This window comes from Typopeltis vanoorti, chromosome 13 (genome assembly GCF_054136105.1).
Source record: "Typopeltis vanoorti isolate ZY-2024b chromosome 13, IOZ_Tvanoo_1.0, whole genome shotgun sequence".
Taxonomy (NCBI): domain Eukaryota; kingdom Metazoa; phylum Arthropoda; class Arachnida; order Uropygi; family Thelyphonidae; genus Typopeltis; species Typopeltis vanoorti.
Window position 1 is genome coordinate 5,769,056 of NC_143561.1, and position 8,830 is coordinate 5,777,885.

General features: G+C 37.2%; 1 protein-coding gene across 1 annotated transcript in view; it reads right to left on the minus strand.

Annotated features, from left to right (window-relative positions):
• LOC150099903 (uncharacterized) overlaps positions 1 to 8,593 on the minus strand; it is a 68,924-nt gene extending 60,331 nt beyond the window's left edge. The window contains exon 1 of the mRNA XM_090402941.1: positions 8,486 to 8,593. The gene's annotated coding sequence lies outside the window, so the exon portion shown is untranslated. The remainder of the gene's footprint in view (positions 1 to 8,485) is intronic.
• Between the last annotated feature and the right edge of the window lie 237 nt (positions 8,594 to 8,830).

An 8,830-nucleotide genomic window follows, 5' to 3' on the forward strand; every position in this document is an offset into this window, starting at 1 on the left:
CTTCCTGGCCATCACCCTTTTTCTGTAACTCCTGATTAGATGACAAGGGAAATCGCCTCCTATATTTTTTCGACAAAAAAGACATCAGAGAACTACTAAAAGGTCTTCTGGTCCTGATGGCATCTCTTCAATTGTCTCAAACATTGTGCTCCACAGTTAATCTGTCCCGCATTGTGTCTATAATTTACTATACATATCTGGTATTTATCCCAATCCATGGAAGCAATCTCATAACCATCGTATTCCATAAAAAAAAGGGGGCAAGAGACGTCTACCATCAAACTACTAACCAATTGCCATCAACTCTGTCCTCTCCAAAATAATGGAGAAGGTTATCCTTAGACGCCCACCAATTAATAAGCGACCACCAGTACGAATTCCACCATTCAAGATCCACAGCTGACCTCATAGCTTGCACATCATCCACCACTGGAGACATACCATCGAAAGGTTCAGAGAAACTTGTGCTGTCACCCTTGACATTTCCATTTGATCATGTGCGGCATCGAGACCTGCTTAGCGAATTGCCATCCTTTGATCTCCCTGCCACCCTCTATAATTGGGTAGCCAGCTTTCTTTTTTGGTCATTCTCTGAGAGTGTCATGGTAGATGGCTCCCTCTCTTAGAGCTTCACCAGCAATGCTAGAGTGCCTCAAAGCTCCATCCTATCAAATAACCTCTTTCTCCTGTACATAAGTGACCTAATCACAATAATCACTAATCCCATCCACAGCTTTAGAGACGACAGTACTCTCCACTCCTCCTACTCATTTCATTTGACAAATCATGTCGTACTTTGTGCCTTAAACATTGATCGACATACTATCCTCCAAGCGAGGGCAATCTTCTCATATTCACACCAAAACGCAGTATTGTCATTTCTCGGTCAACACATATCCCAACTCATCCCCCCCCCCAGTCATACACAAATCATCAGACAAGATCAGATCTTTGCTTGAACTAACACTCACTTCCAGTTTGTCCAGATATAAACACATCACATCAATATCTCCCTCAGTATCCAAGAAACTTGGCATTCTCTTTCGTTCAAGAGTCTCATTTTACACCCAAACAAATGTTAACTATATATAAAAATCAAGACCGACCTTCTCTATAAAGGGGCCCGTGTGCAAGAAACCTTTTAGGGCCCTAAAATATTTTTCAAAGGTAAAAATTAAAGGATTCGAAATAAACGTATTGTAAAACCTCTTCCTTGCAAATGATTTTGGCACAGGAAAACAAAAAATAAACACATTCGAAATATCATATGTTTCCGCAAATGTGTACCTACTGTGCCCACTCGATCGTGGGGCCCGGGTGCATTGTACCCACTGCACCTCCGAGATGGCCTGCCCTGATACAAATCCCAAATTAGCCCATGTTTAGAATAATGGTCACATGTTTCCAGTGATGAACCTAAAACTTCCTTAAAATCAATCCTTGACACCGTCCAGAGGTGAGCAATTAGGCTCATAGATGATCCCGCTCTTACAGATTCACTTCAACCTCTATCTCAGAGGCGCAGTGTTTCAGCGCTATGTCTATTCTACAATACGAGGGTGGTCGGAAACGTTCTCGACCTCGACCATAGATAGCAACACTATCGTCAAGATTTTTTTTTCCAAGTTGGTACATCTGTCATAAGCATCCGTGTGAAATTGCAAGTCATTCTATCAAGTAGTTTGTTTTATGCAGCTGTCTGAAGCAAACGTTGCCTGTATCCCTTGAAATAGATAAAATTGAGTATCGTGCGATTATAAAATTCTTTGTAAGAGAAGGCTTAAGGCCAAAAGAAATTCATTCGAAGTTCATGAAAGTTTATGGGCACTTTTCTCTTCGTTTTCGACAATTAAGAAATGGGCTGCCGAGTTTAAACGTGGCCGTACCAAGCTTGAAGATGATCCACGTGAAGAACGTCCAAAATGTGTAACAACACCAGAAATCGATAATAAATTTAGTTTAATCCTTTATCCAAGTGTATGCAAACAAAGTTTGCGCCTGAAGTATCTTCAGGACTGGGGCAACTCGTAGTAAAGGTCCTTTACTACGAGTTGCCCCTGTCCTGAAGATACCTCAGGCGCTTTGCATACACTTGGATAAAGGATTAAACTAAATTTATTATAGTATTACCAAGTGGAAAATAAACTCCCAACATCAGAAATCATTGATCAAGTGCACGATATGGTATTGGATTTGATCCACGCAATTTCAAAGTGTGTGAAATTGCTGAGACTATAGGCATTTCAAAAGAACGTGTAGGATATATTTTGCATGCAGAATTGCAAATGAAAAAGCTTCGCGAAGATGGGTGCCGCGCTTGCTCACAGAGATCAAAAATGCACTCGCATGAAAATCTCTGAACAGTGCTTGAAGCGTTTTAACAAGAATAAAACTGATTTTGTGCGTCGATTTATTAATACGAATGAGACTTGGATTCACCATTACACACCAGAATCCAAACAGCAGTCAAAACAGTGGAAAGAAGCCGCTTGTTCAGCTCCAAAGAAAACAAAATCGGTTCCATCAGCAAGAAAGGTCGTAGCATCGGTGTTTTAGGATGCTAAAGGCATTTTGTTTATGAATTATCTTGAAAAGGGTAAAACAATAACCGGAGAATATTATTCAGTTCTTTTAACTAGACAAGACGAAAAAAAGCACTATGAATTGTTGGAACATCCACTCTATTCCCCAGATTACGCTCCCTCCGGCTTCTAGAGGTGATTCGAATCAAATCAAGAGGTGATTGCAGCTGTAGAGGGGTATTTTGCAGATCATACTGACCACTTACAGGGACGGGATAATGGCACTGGATCATCACTGGAATAAATGTATTAGCCTTAAGGGAGATTATGTTGAAAAATAAAAATAATTTTGAAATTATAAATTCGTTTTTTCATTGTTAGGCCAAGAACTTTTCAGATCACCCTCGTACTTCCATGGTCACTTTTTGTTGCACCTGTTTATACAAAAGCAGCAGCTGCCCAGCACCCCTTTACTATGCAACTGCAGACAAACCGAACCTGCTTCTATTCTTCCTCTTTTATTTCGTCCACCTCTGTCCTCTGGAACAGCCTTCTTCATGTAATATTCCCAAAGACCTATACCTTGCAAATCTTCAAAAAAAAAAAAAAAAACCTTCTATCTCAGTCCTCATCTGCAACCCATACACAGCACCGATATGCTTATAGGTCCATGAACCTCTGAGTAATATATCAATATAAAAGTGTGGTTTAGTTTCCTGTCTCTTAGGATGCGTGGAGCTTTTATATGGTCTCTCCAATCGAACGTCAGTTAGCCGGAGACAGCGAAAGGATTCCTTCCCCCCCCCGCCCCGGAAACTCGGATTTTGCATCAGAGAACACATAATTAACACACATAATATATCTGTCTGCTTTTGGTTATAATTCCAAATGTTAGTGAGAATGTTCTGGGAACTTTTATAACAGTTTACGAATGTTACAAAACTCAAGGACTGTCATTCGCCTCCTGATACCAAAAACTATGATTGGGAGGCGAATAATAATGCAAATGGCTTCCATGGATAATGATGATAATTATCATATTTTTTTTAATTATAAGAATTTTTTAAAAATAAAATACACTTGACAAAAATAAATAAATAAATAAAATTTATTTTTAATAATATTATTATTAAATAAAAAATAATTAATAAATAAAAAAAAATTCGATTGCAATAAATCCGCCCTCTGGAGAGTGGAAGAGCAATGAACAACTTTAATGCCGAAGGGAGTTCAGGTCGTTCAACGGGCTTCTGGTTCCGATGGTATTCCACCGGCTGTGCTGAAGAGATGTGCTAAACTAACGCCTGTCTTTTATCATCTGTACGCTATATTATATTCAGACGGCATCCATTCCACAGCATAGAGGCAGGCCAATGTAAGACCGATTCAGAAAGGGTTTGAAGAGACTTCTGCTTCTGCACATGATATTTCCAATGCATTTGACAGAATTTGGCAACGAGACCTTCTCGGCAAATTGCCATCTTTTGGTCTGTTTTCCACCCTTTTTAATTGGAGGATTGCCAGTTTTCTCTAGGATCGTTCATTGCTTATCATTATGGAGGATGTGTTCTGTTCATATGCTCTCTCTCTGTCTTCATATGTTTATATTATGAAGGTTTATATAATGCAGGTGTTCCTCACAGCTCTGTTATTTCACTCACCGACTTCCTCATATATATATATAAACAACCTTCCCTCACTGACCTCAAACCCAATTCACAGTTTTGCTGATGATAGCACTGTCCATTCCTATTAATCAGCAAAAAAAAAAAAAAAAAAAAAAAAAACTGGCAGTGCTCAAATATGCTTCAAAATCACCTACAATAAGTGTCCTCATCGCCATACCATCCTTCATTGAGGTGATAACAACCTAATCACCTTTAATGCTTCCAAAACAAATTATTTTCTTTTTTTTCTCGCAAACCAGACAGACCTTACGTAATTTTATAACAGTTAAATTTAATAAGAGCAATCTATCAAATGTCCAGATCAAAAGAAAATTAATAACTTTAACGCGACACAAGAGGAATAATAATAACTTCTCATATTTCTTCAAGAGAATTTATAAATCTGATTTCAAACATCTCCACTTAAAACTTATTGCAGGCAGGTACAGATTTTTAAATTTTAATCCTTGACTAGCATTTATATTTCATAATTTCATCATGCATGAAAAGCTGGAACCTAAGGATATACCGAAATATAATGTTTCTTAAAAAATTGTACTAGTTATCAAAATAACATTAAAATGTTATTTTCTTGTATATTCCTTTTCATGGAACGTATCAGATATTGATATGGTCAAACAAAATATTTCATAAATGGTTTTCCTTATCAGTACTTTCTTTAAGTTAAGGGGATAATGAATCCCTCATTATTTTAAAGCTGGATAAGAAACTCGGAGATCGAAATCTAAGAGTTTCATGCCGAAGAACTATCGGCGAGTCCAAGCGTAAGTCAACACCTAGTAGTACAACACTAGGCAACTCGGAGCAGAGGTGGAGCAAGCTCCATCACTATCCTTAATATTTTCTCATAATGTAAAACGCAGCTCCTAGGAGATGTATTGCTGTTTTACATTATGAGGAAGGTCACTACCCAGACCGGTTTCGACCTTTATATAGGTGAAGCGGGCTCTAAAAATTAGGCGATCCCGAAAGATCGCCCATCTCAGCGTTGTTCCACCCAGTGGCAGGCTCACCCCACTACCAAGCAGAGCCATAATCTCAGCGGTGGCCCCACTTAGAGACAAGCAAAAACCTATCCCCAAGCAGAACCTCTCAGAGCCCAAGCCTAACCCGCACCAGTTTCAACCCTATTTGGGGTCTTGTCAGTGAGTAGGTAGACCTGGATAATACCAAGATTTAAGTGAACCGAACTTACATACCTTTCCTATATGAATTGCCAGCAAGGTGCACCCACATACAATATTATTACTACATTAAAGAGCCAAGAGGCTATTTTTTTCCGGCGACGTAAATTAAGTTAAGGGGATAATAAATCCCTCATTATTTTAAAGCCGGATGCGAAATTCGGAGATCGAAATCTAAGAGTTTCACGTCGAAGAACTATCGGCGAGTCCAAGCGTAAGTCAACACCTAGTAGTACAACACTAGAGATCTTTAGTATTAATATGATCCTGCAACCGACGCAGTATATTCGCTGTCCTTAATTTTCTTCAGAACTCGCGAGGTCGTCGTAACGCCCTTTGGATGGAAAGACGTGAGTTCAAACCCAGTCTAGAAAAGACCTAGAGGATTTTATCTGAAGGTGAGCTAGTCGGTCTTATACGGGCTTTTTAACTCCAGGGAAATTCAGATTTTTAATTCCACGAAACAGACAAACCGGTGAGGAAAAAAAAAAAAAAACACGCAATTACAAACATGAATATCCAGGACTCTGTTTTACTTAATTTGACCATAATTCCCAACCAACCTAGCAATAGGCTTCGAAACTCTGGTATTAGTAATGTCTACTGTTTGATCAAATTTCAAACCCAACTCTCATATTCATAAGTCAAATTACACTTATCCAATCGGATTTCCCGACATACCACTCTTCCTCTTTCTGCTATCTATTTCCATATTCAATAAAACTTGTGTACGTAGGTTCACTACTGGCAATGCGTTAATGTTTTTCCTAATCTATCTTCATAGTTTTATAATTTGCCAATTTTCACGACAAATCTATGACATCAGTTATCCAATTTAGTTAAAGATTTCTGTATAAAGTCAAAAGCTGAGTTTAATATCTCCAGTCTCGATATCCGATTTCTTGCACTTCACTTAATGGCAAAGTCCATATAGATTATAAATAGCACTGGAGAGAAACCTACACCTGATTTGACATTAACCGTCTGCCCATATCTCCTTCAGTTCTAACTGAAGGAGATATGGGCAGACGGTTGACAAACAGTTTGTTATATAATGCTTTGTATAATAATCTATTATCCTATTGTAATGTTTTGAGATATTCTATATATTCCCAAGATGAATTCAGCTTGTTCGTCCACAAGTTTCTCTTCAGAAATTTTTCTTAGCCTCTTCTCAAGTAGGTTTGAATGAACCGTAAATGGAATACTCCAAAAGAACATTCATTCTCGTAATTAGTTTAACTTTCCATTTCTAGGTTATCAACATTTTGATCAAAAGAAATTACAAATGAATAAAACAGAACATCTAACGGTTTTTATTCCCAAACAGAATAGCCAGAGCTCCTTTAGCCCTCAATTAACTTTCTGAGAGTCGCTGAGTAGTCTACTTCCACTTTTATCCATCACTGATAGTGAGCTCAAGCTATCAATGAATCAAGGCATTTAGAGAAAAGATTATGGCAAAGTGCTGCCATCTAGTGACTCTAAACCTAACAGATATATATTTTATCTGAAATATGTAAGTTCTGCAGTCGTTTTTTGAGTTCCCGGGTCTAAAAACAAAATTTCCGAGAGAGAGAGAGAGAGAGAGAGAGAGAGAGAGAGAGAGAGAGCTGCTTACATAGAACAAAAACAAACCGTAATTATTCCCAATTAGAAATATGCTGATAAAGAGAAACCATGTTTTTTACGAATGCAGAATGTTTCTTTCATTCATGTATTCATTTATAGTTGAGGACATCATTTTTTAAGCTTTTGGCTAATACGGATTCGAAACCCGCCATTAGAGGCGTTCTTATTAGAGGCGTAAAGAGGCTTGAAATTGTTCCATATTTTAGTCTCTAGAACAGCGTTTCCAAATTATGCAAATAAATAAATAAAAAATCCCCCCCAAAAAATATATATATAAAATTATTAATTAATAATAATAGGAAAATTCCTTAGTTCCACAACCGTACTAATATAAATTACGAGCTTTCGTGGATGAAAATCTCATTAAAAAAACGGAAAAAAAAGCACAACTAAAACTTATAAAAACAAACAAACAACAACAATAATAATATTAATAATAATAACAGTCGACTATGGCTATGAGAGCCTCCGTAGCTCGGTCGGAATAGAATGGAATCGAACCCAGGTCTTTCCGACCCGAGGACCTTTATCTGGTCTCATACGGAAGTACAGGATTTTTCATCCCGAAACTCGGGTTTTTCGTCCCTCGGAAAAGGCAAACCATATCCGTGAACACATACGGAGCTACAGTCATTAAAAAAAAAAAAAAATGTCTCATTAGTAAGGCTCAACCCCCCCCCCCAAAGGGACGGGGAAGAAAGAGGGGGGAACCCCTACGAATATTATTATTATTATTACTTTACCTATTCATTTCACCCATTGTTTCATTAAAAGCATAATTCGAATATAGGTATAAAAATTGAACGAAAAAAAAAATTTCCAATGTTTTCATCAGCAGAGCACAGAACGAATCCGCTATCGATTTGAATTTGCATGCGCTACACTTACTTAAAAAAAAAATTGTAGAATTAATTATTTCCATTAACAATCGCCATTTCTTGCTTTCCTAATTAATATTAAAACCCAAAGTTCTTGCCTTTTTAATTAATCTTAAAACCTTAAGTTGGTTGTAAAAAAATTGGATACAAATTTATTTTAAAAAAGGCTACAATTCAACATTATATAAACATTTAATATATGCAAAAAAATAAATAAATAGAGAAATAAATGAAATCCGAAGCTCCCAAATGCTGCAAATTACAGCAGAAGTAAATGATTTGTATCCGGGCTAAACTTTGAACTCGAAGAAATAATAATAAATAAATAAATAATCAGTCGTCATTACCCTTGGCCTCTCGTAAAATCCTATTGAATTATAAATCGCGTAATCCACTTAGTTCTGACGTCAGCAAGCAATTTCTTCCTAAACCTCATCTATTTACTGACAAAATAGTTAAAAATGCTTATTTTACTTTCAGCCTTTTTGAATATTTTTTCCGATTAATATCTACAGCAAAATCACTGTATTAATATTTATACATGAAATTTCCCATAAAAACAATTAAATTATTACTCTTACCTGTTAATCGTGATGTTGATTAATTAACAAATAGCATTTATCAAAACACGAATCATTTAGACATTGCTGGATACGTCAAAATATACACGAACAATCTTACAAAATAACAACACGCACTAAGCCTAATCGCGATCTGTACAATGGTTTCATAACCGAAAAGCAACAAGTAGGAAGACTGCAAGAAGTGCCACCTATCAAAGTTTTTCAGCGCGTGCTTCCGGTAACCTTGCAAATAAGGTACACTAAGGTACCTTTCACTAAATCTGTCGGCTGCAGGCGGCACTACCAGGCGGAACTCTTAACCTGTTTATTCTTCGCGTCTTCTACGCCCCGAGTGAGAGAAAG